The sequence below is a fragment of the Castanea sativa genome, chromosome 11 (genome assembly GCF_040712315.1).
Source record: "Castanea sativa cultivar Marrone di Chiusa Pesio chromosome 11, ASM4071231v1".
Lineage (NCBI taxonomy): Eukaryota > Viridiplantae > Streptophyta > Magnoliopsida > Fagales > Fagaceae > Castanea > Castanea sativa.
Genome location: NC_134023.1, coordinates 65,084,362 through 65,098,216, shown reverse-complemented (window position 1 = coordinate 65,098,216; position 13,855 = coordinate 65,084,362). Strand labels below are relative to the sequence as shown.

At 33.8% G+C, this 13,855-nt stretch overlaps 1 pseudogene; it reads left to right on the top strand.

Moving 5' to 3' along the window:
* Window positions 1–4,806: 4,806 nt before the first annotated feature.
* Window positions 4,807–8,259, top strand: LOC142616962 (putative disease resistance protein RGA4; annotated as a pseudogene).
* Window positions 8,260–13,855: the final 5,596 nt, after the last annotated feature.

The following is a 13,855-nucleotide window of genomic DNA, read 5'->3' as shown; positions in this document are numbered from 1 at the left end:
TCAATCTCTAGAGACAAATAGTGAGATAGTGAGACCTTTTTTGCAAAGAAGAGGCACTATCTTGGTCTGAAAATCGATGTGTCTTGTCAACGACTGTCCATCTTGGTACCAAAAATGTCAGATGTCCATGGATGATTTATGTTATGACTGCTAGATATATAAGATCTTTGTAAGAACGTAGTTGCCGTTGTTTTCATGGTATGTTCAAGTGCAACAGATGCAACTAACTTATCGTTGTTTATACTTCTATGTTAGTGTTGATCATTGAAGTGCTCCGTCCTCAATTAGATACTCCACGTCTTTAGCGTAGCATAGCAACAATCATGTAGGAGTAACAAACATTTTATTGAAGTACTATAAAAAAAATGCTTCAAATGGTTTTATTTTAATTGGGCTTTTGATTAATAAAATTTGATGTTGTAGATTTTCCAAATTGCTAGGAGTCAGATTGGTTTAGTTTTGGTTGTTAGCAAGCTATTGAATTATTGTTAAGTGGTTCAGATTAGTTGTAACAGATTTGGTTAAGTTTGATTTAGAGCACGTGCCGAGAATAGAAAATGCAATATAGAGTAAGTGTGCAGCTTATGCCAGTATAAATAGTATAGCACTGTTATTCCCTTCTTGTGTAATCAGTTTGAACATAATCATATAAGAGAAACAGAGACTTTGATCTCTCGGATTCAATTAAAGGAACTCATTAGTTGTCACAAGGCTTTAAATTGAATGCTAAATAATATTATGTTTAACGGAATTTAGTTGTTTACTTTGAACTAAAAATATTTATTCTTGTCTTTGAATGAATGGACTACTGGTATTGGCAAAGTTACAGTTCATTCTCTTTTGTTGACTTTGTTGATTATTAACATTTTAGCTTGCAATTGTTTAGAGGGTTTCATGGCCACTTCCCTTTTGGGTGCATGTGTAACTTGTATAAAAAAAATTCTTAGAAATTAGAAGGTTTGTTTGTTTGTTTTATTTAAATTTTTTAATACAAGATAGACATTTATTATAGTTTAATTTAAGTGTATATATGTGTGAAACTCCCTCCTAAAAAGTTGAACTCTGGCACTTGCCTCCCACACCCCACACCCCACAAACGCTTATGTTTCCCATGTTAATGTCCCAATTATGCTCACCTTCTTAGTATTAGTCCTTACTTCAGTGAGTCTTGTAATTGAGACAGGTCCATAAGTTTCATTCTCTGAATCAAGTTATATATGTAAACATTTTTCTAGGAAAAAATTGGAATTCAAGGTGAAGGTATGGTCCTGTCTTAATTTGTCTAAATCAATCTTCTATTTTTTAACCAGAACTCTTATTTCATATTTTAAGTCAATTACAAAATTTGTAGTATTGTTTTTTTCACTTGCAAGATTTTCAAAATATTTCTTAAGAAGATCATGATAAAAATATTTAGGTGAATTTCCATCGTAATATGGTTTTAGCATTGCTTATGTGTTTGAATTCTTTCTATATCCATGAGATTGAAAAATTCACCATATGTACAATGAACTAACCTTATTTGAATGCATTTATTATTAGACACTGGTTAGCTCAGAAATTTCAACGTGTAATTTCAAGTTAGCACAGTTAAATTTTTTTTTTCATTTTTCTTTCATACAATAATTTGATAATAGATGATCATATGATGTTTTATCCATAATAATGCCAGGTTACCCTTTTTTGCAGATTAGAGACAAGAGCAACAAATATCATCTCATACCACTGTGAACTCCACCACCTTAGAGGATTGTGCTTTTGTGCAATAGAGGGGAAAATAAGAGTAAGTAGATATAATTAAATAACACATCAATTTTTGGTTTCTTTTTAGATGACCACGTCTACATAACTTGCAACTTGTCTTGTGGCAGATTTCTGTGTCCGGAAAAAGTTTTTGAGTATCATGTTGGAGCAAATATCAAATTGATAGCTTGTTGATGATGCAATCAGTTGCTTGGCAGCAAACCAAGAAGAGAATGATGAAGTAGCGGATGCATGAAGCAATTGAAAGCCTTCTTGTTTGTTCCATGTTTGTTGAAGACTCAACAACAATGAACAAGAAGAGGTACCCTGGACTCCTTGTTAGAGATGGTGGCTAATATTCTGAATAAGAGTGTGAGCGCAATGATTTTAATATAGAGAGTTAGGATTTTTTTTTATTTTTTTAATAGGGGTAGTAATTATCACGTAACAAGTCCCTTGACTCCATATGCAGGGTACTAGCTGAGGTTCACATGATAATTTTTAGACTTTCACTTTTTTTTTTTTAATAATTAAGGTTAGAGATTTGAACTCTAATGATGTGTTTGTTTTGAGGGATTTTAGGGAGGATGGAAAATTGAGGAGAGAAAAGTAGAGAGAAAGTGTTTTTAGTGGGTGTTTGGTTGTGAGAGAGGGAGGAAAAATAAGTGGCAGGACCCGGGTATTTTCTCCTTAGGTCCACCAAAATGTTTTCTCTGAGGAGAAGCTCACAAATAGGAGCTACCCAAAATGCCCTTACACGTTCTTCTTCTAATTGATTTTTTTGAAAATGGATTTTGTTGTTACCTATATACCATTAGTATTTTATAAGTTGGTTATTGATAAGTTATTGATTCTTCCAAAAACTTAAACTTTTAGAAAATGTTAAATTTAACTTTTCTTTTACATTTTAGCCGCTTGTGTTGCCATTGTTAACTAGGGCTCAAAATGTGAAAAATTTTTATTGGGGATAAGGTGGAAATAGAGGATTGAACTCAAAACTTCCTACTTTGATACCATGACAAATCACTTCGAAAAATTTCAAGTTTTTATTAAATAGTGAAATGGTGAATTTAACAGTAATATCTTCTTTAGTTTAAATCGTCCATAAATACTTTCTTTTTTTGGGTACATTTCATTAATTTATAGATCAATATAAACTTGGTTGAAAAGAATGCACAAATCAAGCTTCATGTGACTATGTGAGAGAAGTTTTATAGAATATAATGATTAGTCTTTGTAAATTACATATTTATGCATTTGATAATTGGCTTGTGAAAAAATTGGAGAGGAATATCTTGCCTGCTTAATTGTTACCCGTTAGCTCCAGTTAACTCACCCAATATAGGTGCCTCTCCTTATGATTAAAATTTGTACTTGGACATCTGTCAACTGTCAATGTCAGCTGCTATTTGTTCACACCGGTTTCTTTTTTTCTTTTTCTTTTTGATAAAAGTTCATACCCGTTTCTATTCAGTCACAAAGCGCAGTATTTGGACCTCAAAAAGTTTGCACCATATGAAGACTGTTATAAAGTTGAGCCAGTTGATAAATGCTGATTTGTTCAAGCTTAGAGATACACATGTGGGCTAGTGGGCTCGATGGGATTGGGCCTGAAACTTTTATTTTGGTGGGGGAGTGGTTTGGGATTTTTGTTTTGTTTTAATTGGATCGGGTCAGTGAAAGAAGTGTTTTGGGTTGGATTGTGGGTTATTAGTAAGGAGACTGGGTTAAGGGCTTGGTTATTTACAGATGGGATGGGCTTGGTTATTAATAAAGAAGAAAGAACCTTACTAGGCCTAGGGGAAAACAAAAATCTTTAGCTTAGGAAATTAGATATGAGATGAGATCTATAAATTATGTTGTACATTTTTTCTTTCTAAGAATGGAAAAAAAAAAAAAAAAAAAAAAAAACGAATTTAAGACTACAATCTACAACTTCGGTAATATACGATTCTCAAAAAAACTTCGGTAATATACACTATTATTAGCACGTAACAAGTTTCCTAACTTTGTATGCAAGGTACTAGTTGAGGTCCACATGATGCTTTTTAGACTTTTACTTTTCTTTTCTTTTTTATAATTTAATAATTAAGGTTAGAGATTTGAACTCTAAGGATGTATTTGTTTTGAGGAATTTTAGGGAGGATAGAAAATTCAGGAGAGAAAAGTAGAGAGAACGTGTTGTTAGTAAGTGTTTGGTTGGGAGAAATGAGAGAAAAATAAGTGATAGGCCCAAATGTTTTCTCTTCTGGTCTACCAAAATGTTTTCTCCCAAAATAGGGAAGAAAACTGAGGGGAGGGGGTAGCTCATGAACAGGAGCGGCCCAAAATGCCCCTGTTCTTCTGCTAACTAATTTTTTTAATCCTTTTTTCTTTGATTTTTTCTCTCTTTTACTAATTAATCGATCTGCACGTTTACTATTGTTTTGGGTTTTTTTTTTTTTCATCTCACTTTTGTCTTTTTCTTTCTTTTGTTTTTATCAGTTTCGGATTCATCTTGTGCTTTTAAAATAATAATTAAAAAAAAAGTGAGTGTCCAGTTTAGCTACAACCTACAGCACTCTTTGGTTTGACTTTCACTTTACGTTAGAGATTAGGCTAGAAATTTGATGCAAGTGGAAGCAATAAAACATAATTAAAGCTTCCTTACTTTGAGCCTTAGTGGCTTTATCTATTCCTTTATTCCTTCCTTCAATCTATGTTTTCAGTATTCTGATGTGGCTTTTAAAGACGAAAGAAAGGGCTGTAGTTGGATTCTTGACCCCACAAATATTTGGAGAAGGCTCTTATAAAATACAAAAGTTGTATTAGAGTCTAGATAATTATAAATCTATATAAGACTTGTAATAATTAGATTCTTGATAGATTACGGTCGCTTTTGCTTTGCATAATTTTTTAGAATTGATTTTAAAGGAGAACAAATATAATGGTAACGTGAATGTGAAGGGGAGAACAAGCTGACATGTGAACATGAAGGAGCATATTTTGATTACAAGAAAAGAATCAAATTCAGACATAAGAAGCCGAGTCTTGTGAAAGTAGAGGAGAGCATATTTTGTTGTCATTGTTTATACGCAAAGAATATGTGTGTTATTATCATGCAAACACTACAGAGCAGAGTAATATATATTGGTCACTTTGCCTAGCTAGTACGTTCTCTTCACAAATATCACTCTCATCTTACCCTTCTCACAAAGATAGTATTCATTCAATTCACAGTTGGAAATGGCGGAAGGAGTTCTATTTGACGTTGCTGCGCGAATCATTGAGAAAACAGGTGACCTAGCAGTCCAAGAGCTTGGACTACTCTCAGGTGTCAAAGACGAGATTGTTACACTCGGGGAGAGGGTTTCCACAATCAAGGCTGTGCTTCTAGATGCAGAGAAGAAGGAGCAGACCAATCAAGTCAAAGAGTGGCTGAAAAGACTGAATGATGCCATTTATGAAGCAGATGATTTGCTAGATGATATCTCCACTGAAGCTTTACAACGAGAAGTGATGATGGGCCAAAATAAGATGTCCAACAAGGTATGCATCTACTTTTCCGAATCGAACCCGCATGCATATGCACTTAAAATGGCTCATGAAGTTAAGGCAATGATGGAGAGGCTAGATACTATAGGAAGGGATAGGGAGCTATTCCACTTTGAGGAGCATCTTGAGGAGACACAAGTTAGGAATAGGCAAGAGAGACTCATTCTTTTGTATGTGCTGAAACTGTTATTGGGAGAGAGAATGATAAAAGGGCAATTATAGGAATTCTTTTGGATTCTAATGTTGAGGAGAATGTTTCAATTCTTCCGATAGTTGGAATCGGAGGGTTAGGGAAAACCACGTTAGCTCAACTTGTATTCAATGATGAAAAAATTAATAAACATTTTGACCAAAAATTTTGGTTGTATGTCTCTGATGACTTTGAGGTACGAGTAATTGTTGAGAAAATTATAGTGTGCCAAAAATGAAAAACCAAAAAACCTTGAAATGAACACTCTGGTTAAGGAGCTTAAGAAAGAAATTGATGGAAAGAGATACTTGTGTTGGATGATGTATGGAATGATAATTGTCAAAAATGGCTTAACCTAAAAAATCTTTTAATGAGTGGTGCAAAAGGCAGTAGAATTTTAGTGACAACACGTGAGGAGAAGGTTGCAAAGATTGTACAACCTATGCAACAATACATTTTAAAGGGTTTAAATGTAGATGATGCTTGGATTTTATTTAAGCAAATGGCTTTTGAAAATGGTCAAGAGCCAAAGAATCCAACAATCAAGTCAATTGGAATGGAAATAATTGAGAACTGTAGAGGAGTCCCTCTCCCCATAAGGAGTATAGGAAGTCTATTATATTTAAAAATTCTGAAAGAGATTGGTTGTCATTTAAGAATAATGAATTTTTGAAAGAAGTTGATATCTTGCAAACACTTAAATTAAGTTATTATCATCTTCCATCATATTTAAAGCAGTGCTTTGCTTATTGTTGTTTATTTCCAAAAGATTACGAAATTCATAAAACAACGTTGATTAAAATGTGGATGGCGCAAGGGTTCATTAGGTCTTCAAGTCCAAACCAATGCTTGGAAGATATTGGTCATGGCTATTTTATGGATTTACTTTGGAGATCATTCTTTCAGGATGTTGAAAATTTAAAACGCACAACCTTATGCATGATCTTGCAAAATCAGTAGCAGCATCTGACATTGCCACTTTTTATTCAAAAGAGGAAGGCATTCATGAGAAAACTCGTCATGTGTCATTTGATAGAATGTTTCTCTTATCATCGAAAATTCTAGTCTCATTGTATAAAGCAAGCAGGATAAGGACATTTCATTTACCAAATGAATCAAGATATTCATATGCAATTTTGGATAAGTCAACTTGTAATGCAATTGTTTCAAGTTTTAAGTTCATACGCTTGTTGGATCTACATGAAATGAGGATTGAAACAATTCCAAGTTCTATCGGGAAGTTGAGGCATTTAAGATATCTCGATCTATCCAATACTTCCATCAAGATTCTTCCCAATTCCATCACAAGATTGCATAATTTACAAACATTGAGATTCACTGGATGTCATCTAATTAAAGAATTGCCTAAAGATATTAATAAATTACTCAACCTCAGGTATCTTGAGATAGATGGATGTTGGGATTTGACTCAAATGCCACGTGGACTAGGGCAATTGACTAAGCTATGGACATTGTCACAATTTGTGATAAGTAAGAATACTTGTTTTGCCTTCAGGCGTAATAGCGGATTGAAGGAACTCTACGAGCTAAACGAGTTGAGAGGAACACTAGTAATTAGAGGATTGAGACATGGAAAAGATGCTGCATTAGAATCTAAGGATGCAAATATGAAAGAGAAACAACGTCTTCAAGGATTGACATTACGATGGATAAAAGAAAATGGCGTGGATAAGTCCAACGTTGGGTACGATGAAGAGTCACTTGTAGCCTTGCTCCCACACAGCCCACCTTCAAATCTTCAACAATTGTGTTTAGATAGATATGGGGGAGTGAAATTTCCAAGTGTTAGTTCTTCGCTTTCAAATCTCGTAAACTTGTCCTTAGATGTATGTAACAAATGCCAACATCTTCCACCATTGGATCAATTTCATTCTCTCAAAACTCTCTTTCTTGAACAAATGAATGATTTGGAGTACATATCAGAGAGAGAAAACAACGGGGAGTTCTCTGGTTCTTCATTCCTCCCATCTCTAGAGTAACTCAGAATTGAATATTGCCCTAATCTAAAAGGATGGTGGCAAAGGGATTCTGTTGAGGACTTCCATAATCATTCTCTGCCTTCATTTCCTCATCTTTCCTACTTACACATTTGGGAATGCCCTAAGCTAATATGCTTACCTCTCTTTCCAAATCTCAAAAAGCTAGAGTTGGGTAAATGTAGCTTGAAGCCATTGGAGCAAACACTGAGAATGGAGGTGATAAACACGGCAACCCTAGAGAACCTAACATCAATAGCAGCAACATCAACCTTTTCTTCTTCTACACTTTCCGCTTCCTCGTTCATCCCTTTCTCCAAATTGAATTCCATGTCAATTTGGGATATGGAGGAAACTCTGCCCAAGGAGTTAATGTGCAACCTCATTTCTCTCCAAGATTTAACGATAAATAATTGTTGTGGTCCTCTCCCACTCTCTCGACATCTCACGACCCTTAAGAATTTGACAGTTAATGGTTCTAAAGAAGTTGATTTAACAAACGATGGAGATGAGATGGAATGGCTTGGCCTTCAGAGCCTTCGCAACCTAGGGTTCTACAACCTTCCAAATTTGGCCACTCTACCGGTGGGGATTCAACATCTCACCTCTTTGTAAAGGCTTTGGATTGAAAATTGTCCAAGTTTGTCGGCTTTACCGGAGTGGATCTGTAACCTTACCTCTTTGCAGAAACTGGGAATTTTAGGAGGTCCCATCTTATCGAAAAGATGCGAAAGGGAAGTGGGTGAAGATTGGGGTAAGATTGCGCACTCCCCATCAATTTCTTTAGGAAATTGAACGAGTAGGGGCTTGGCGAAAATGGGCAATTAGCCATAATTGCTCAAGAATATAGTTAGTAGGTATTGTTTCAAATGTTTATATAATACTAACATCTCGACTTTTAGAGAGTCGATTTTGAACCTATAAATCGAGTCTTAAAGACTCGATTTTCATGTTCTGATTAGATCTGATGTGACGCTTTTCCACGTGGCGGCCACCTAGAAATTGCAAAGATGTAGTTGTTTGTTGCAACTCCTCGACATCAACTTTTGCGAGCAGCTCGAAACTTACGTACAACTTAGCAGCATTTACTTGGGGCATTTTATGGATCCTATTAAACATGACATTTACATGTTTATCTTCTTAGATCGCCATGTACTTGTAATTTATCCGTTCATGATGGACTTCTTGTGAGTAACGATAAATAATATTTATGTCATGACAAGTAGGGCTCAAACTCAGTTCTTTCATTATTTTCATCTTCAAATCATTCAATGTCTTCAACTTACGACGTATCATCATGTAAAAGCATTCGATACTCGGCCCTTGAAATGGGAATCCGTCAATCTATTCAGGATTGAAAAGGGGTCCGCCGTAGTATACATTTATGTTAATATTCTTTAGAGATTGTGAACCTATTAGAGTCAAGGGTAATATGTTAGTAACATATTTTAACACAATTACAAAACATTTTTATGTACTCAAAGTACAAAAATTACAACTTCTTACATCAAACACACCCCACATTTGCATATACTCACTCCACATCACATACAAACACACTCAATCATTATCATTTTATACTCAAACAAATAAAAAAAAAACTAAAGACAAAACTCACCCCCACTACGAAATTTCAAATCATTCTAACAAAACTATAATGAAAAATATGAAACCAAACAACAACAAAAATATCCATGATAAAAGCCTAACAATACAAATATATCTTAAATATTTTTTACTTTTTGTAATAAAAAAAAAAATCCTAGCATATATACACTAACTTGTTACAACATATGCATATACAAACCCCACATTTGCATATATACTCTGTAGAGTTTGTTTAGACCCCTTTAACACACAATTGGATTAACCTAGTTAACAAGCCAAGTTATTACTTAGTCCAAATTCCAGATCTAGGTTAACACAATCATATAATCATATCATGCAAAGCAGCGGAAAAATAAATAACACAATGATATGATGACCCAGAAAAATCAAACCAGTAAAAAAACCTGGGGAGGATTTAACCTAGCTATCCTCAAGGTAAACCTGAATCCACTATGAAAGAATCGAAGTGTATAATAGCGATTTAGACCACTAACATCCTATTGCTACTCACCAGTAGAACTTACTGACACGACCACGTGCAAGCTCCGAGACCACTGACTCCTTCTTTCTTGGATTCTCTAGCAAGTACAAGCACCCCCGCTTGTTTATCTTTAAGCTCTTATGGCAGCAACTGAACAATCATCAAGCTCTCGAAGAAATCTTCTTCTTGATAATCCTAAGCTTGTGTGAAGGCAAACACCTTTCTGATCTCACAAGAGATTCACAAAAACAGCAACATAAGCAACAAAGACTCTAGAGAGATTTTGGGTACAAACCCTAGATCCAAAAAGAGACACACTCTTCTCTCTCTTAGAAGTCTTTAAAAACGTGCTTATGGTTTCCTTTATATAGTGGGAGAAGTAGATCTGAAACTCTAATCCTAAATAGGCTTGAACTGTGTTTGGGCCGACTTAAAATTCTACAAAAAATTTCTGATGTACGATTATCGATCGATCGAGTCTATTCTTCGATCGATCGAGCCGTGCAGAAATAGAACAGTAATTTCCTGCAACTACTCGATTCCAAACTTACATTAAACCAAACTTTGAGCAAGTCTAAATCTAAACTAAATTTTTGATCATGGTTTGCCAACACAATACACATTGAAGTTCTAATACCTTAATCCCTAAGATCTTAAAACCTAACAATCTCCCCTTTTGGCAATCCGTGACAAAACACATCACAAACATGAAATGCTCAAAGTTAAAAAAAGGCCCAATCAGATTTAAAAAGCACTAAACTCAATTCAACCTAACTACTATCTATCAGTTGCAAGTGTAGACAGCGGCACGACTGAATCAACCTTTATATTCCTGTAACACTTAACAAACACATAAACACATGTGTGACAGAAAAATAGTAAAACAACAAATATGCAAACCAACTCTCCCCCTAAGTTAGATACATCAAAAACAATTTCAACTCCCCATAAACAGAACATTCTTGTATTTTCTACACATATTCCCACATTTCATTTAAATCTCCCCATTTTTGTCACGTATTGACAAAGATAACTCAAATAAAGAGTAACAACTCAACAAAGAACAAGAGGAAATAGAGAATTAAGAGAACACAAAACAAGATAACTCTATAGAAAATAGAGACAACTCCCCCTATGAACAACAAAGGTTAAAAAAACTTTATTCCCCCTATAAAAATGGGAAAAACAAAACAATGTTTGGGAAAAATAATTTTGGGGAAAAATAAAGGAGGTGGGGAGAAATAAAAATAAACAAACCAAACTCAAAAAAATGAGGATTCACTTGAAGAAAAATATTCTCTCTTTCAATAAATGCAAACTTGACACTATGTGACCCATGAACAGTTGCATGAGTAGAGAAAATATTCGCACATTGATTATCCATCATATCTCTTAAGAAAAATATTTTTTATAGTTTACACATAAAAAATAGCATATACTAGAATGTACAAAAGACTCAAAAATTAATCAATCAATTTTTAAATCAAGAAGAGTACCCAATTTAGCAAAGTGTATGCATGGTATGTGTGAAAACAATGAGAGATATGACTGCAAAATTGCAAGATGGATACAAAAATCAATGCAATGCATGTAAATCCTAAACACAAATGATGCATGAAAAAAAATTTGGTCAAAGACTTAGAAACTGAAAATTTTTTAGTTTCGATCGGTCGAGCATCGATCAAGCCAGACAGATTCAAACCAAAATTTTAATCACAATTTCGATCGGTCGAGAAACAGTTTCGATTGATCGAAAATCTGGAAAAATCAAATTTTTGAAAAACACAACAATTTAAAGCAAAAACTCCTCAAAGCATAGTATTTCATGAACGAAATGCATGAGTATGAGCTTAAAAGATTTTCAAAAACACTTAAATTCAACCCAGATCTTCCAAATTTTGCATCAAACACCATAGAACACATAATCTTGGGTGGCCATTACAAGATCACACACAATAACATGTACCAAGTTTAACAAAGAGTAACTTGTGTTGTGTGTGCAACTAGCAAGAGCTTGAGATACATGTGAGGTGATAAGTAGACAGACATCAATCACAATTTCTACAAAATTCATCACATAAATTCAAAAGATACTATCCCTTAAAGAGTTGCATCATATAACTCTCACATCTCCTAGAATAAAAGTTTGCAATCATGTAAGTTTCTTGATTTGCCTCATAATGTACACACCAATTTTATTTGATCAGAAACTTATTAAGAATTAGTCCAATAATGTACACACCAATTTTAGCATTAAACCGAGGCTACACCTTATGTTCTTTTTGTGTATGTGCTACACTTTCTCAAGCACAAAATCTTACGATGTGCACTAAGGTGTTCATGATTAGCTAGTAAACAGTGGCGAGATGGTTATTTATGTCTTTCTCATTAAGATCAAGTCTGACAATCAAAGGCATGTGACTTCAAGATCAAGACAAAGTGATCAAAAACTATAAACATCTTCCCACACAACATGCACTACAAAGCTCAAACTAGTAAAGTACAAAAAATAAGCTCATCCAAACTAAACAAAGTACATAAACAAGTTATGTAAAAATACTATGGCCAACCTCAAATACATATCCATGATGTGTAATACAAAAGAAATAAAAATCTTTTTGGTTTAAAAAAAAATATGACCAAAACTAAAAAGCACACAGTATGCTTAATGAATAAAACGCAAAAACAATGCATGACAATGCTTAACTAAGCTATAGAGGGTACACAAACAAGAAATATCAATTTCTTAATTAACCCTTGAGTACATGTACAAACTAGTACATACTCACACAAAATTAGAAATAGCTTAGCACTTATATAACACATACTATTCAAGTTTCTCCATAATGTCAAGCATGTTCTAAATCAAGAGAGATATATCATAATTCATGTAATCCTCAAGAAAAATAAAACAAGACTCAAAATAAAATATTTTTGTCTTTTTGCAATTTTTCAATGTTTTTGGATTTTTTGTTTTAAAACAAAACAACTTAAGAAAATAAAACAACCAAAAACTAAAAGAAAACATGTCCATAATTAATTGAAAGAATTAAATCAAAGACAAGTAAACAACACTCACCTTAGAGAATCTTTTCTCACCCATATGGCACGAGCCTTCGGCTTTGTAGGTGAAAATCCATGAGAAGCAGAGTGTATTTGAGGAATTACACCAATCTTCTGAGAAAGACTGAAATCTTGCAATTTCCTTTCACAAGCCAACAAGCTTAAACTTTTCAAAAGCATATGAAACAATTTATTTAGACTTATGGTAGGAAAAATATCATCACATATCCTAGATTGAAAAACAAAATGTTTAAATTTCAATTTATGACAATTAGGGTGAATGTGACCGGAGACACCACAAAAGTGACAAACAGGAACAAAATTAGGAGCATCTGTATTCCTAACAGCAAATCTAGTCTCAAATTTTGGTTTTTGCCTCAACAAAGAACAATTTAGTCTAATATGACCAACAACACCATAAAGGTGACAAGTAGGCACAAAAACATAATTCTTTTGCACACTAGTAGTATGTTTAGACATAGGTTTAGAAACTTCAGCGTCTACATCAGAATTTTTACATTTGTCTAACCTAACAAAATAAGTCTTTTCTTTATTATTCCTCTTGAAAGGAGGGATATAAAATTTCTCAGTTTTAGGCTTAAGAGAAACAGAAATACTTCTGTTATCAACAGCAGGCTTGGTACTAGTCAAATTTTCAATTTTAGCTTTAAATTCAACTAACTCTTGTTCCAAGCTTTTCATCTTCTCATCTTGAGAGGAAATTTGATTTCTCAAAAATTCATTTTTTTTATTAGATTCATCTAATCTAACAATCAATTCCCCTTTTTCAAGATTAGCCAATTTTAACTCTTCCTTGAATCTCTTAACAATTTTCAAAGATTTCAATAATTCCTTATGGAGAGTTTCACAAGCATCAATAAATTCAACAAAAACAACAGTGTCCTTTTTATTCAAATCATCACAAACATCAGCAGAAAGACATTTCAAATTATCCATAATAACAGGGGTCAAGGATCAGCTTAGAGATCAAAAGAGCTACCCGCTCTGATACCACTTGTAGAGTTTGTTTAGACCCCTTTAACACACAATTGGATTAATCTAGTTAATAAGCCAAGTTATTACTTAGTCCAAATTTCAAATCTAGGTTAACACAATCATATAATCATATCATGCAAAACAACGAAAAAAAATAAATAACACAATGATATGATGAACTAGGAAAACCAAACCGGTAAAAAACTTAGGGAGAATTTAACCTAGCTATCCTCAAGGTAAACC